Here is a 451-nt window from a genome sequence, read left to right as displayed (position 1 = left end):
TAAAAAGATAAAAAAAAAAAAAAAACTGTGTTCAGAAACTTGAAAACTCATGTTCAGAAAGTTCCCCTTCATTCTGACGAACAGTGGCTGCTATCCTGGTAAAAGATATTCTTAAAAGAAACTGTAAACCAGAACCAGACTGGGGAAAGAAAAGAAAAAAAAAAAAAGTGGCTGATTTCCCGCTTGCGGAAGGATCTCGCCCTCGCGTCATCAGCATCCCTCCACCCCACTGCGAATGCCTACCCGTTGTCTAGCCACCTCTCCGCGACAGCCTTAGCTACCGGGGGCGGGGCTATGTCTTAACTTCGCCCCCTTCATGCCCTCCAGCCAATAGCTTACAAAACCGGGAGAGGCGGAGTTACAGCGAGAACACGGCCCCTCGCTACGCGCTCAGCTAATCAGTGACGGCGGGGCGGGGACTTTCGTGCGGTCCCCGCCTCCCAGCGCTGGG

The sequence above is a fragment of the Elephas maximus genome, chromosome X, assembly GCF_024166365.1.
Source record: "Elephas maximus indicus isolate mEleMax1 chromosome X, mEleMax1 primary haplotype, whole genome shotgun sequence".
NCBI classification, from domain to species: Eukaryota; Metazoa; Chordata; class Mammalia; order Proboscidea; family Elephantidae; genus Elephas; species Elephas maximus.
Note: the sequence above shows the minus strand (reverse complement) of the source record.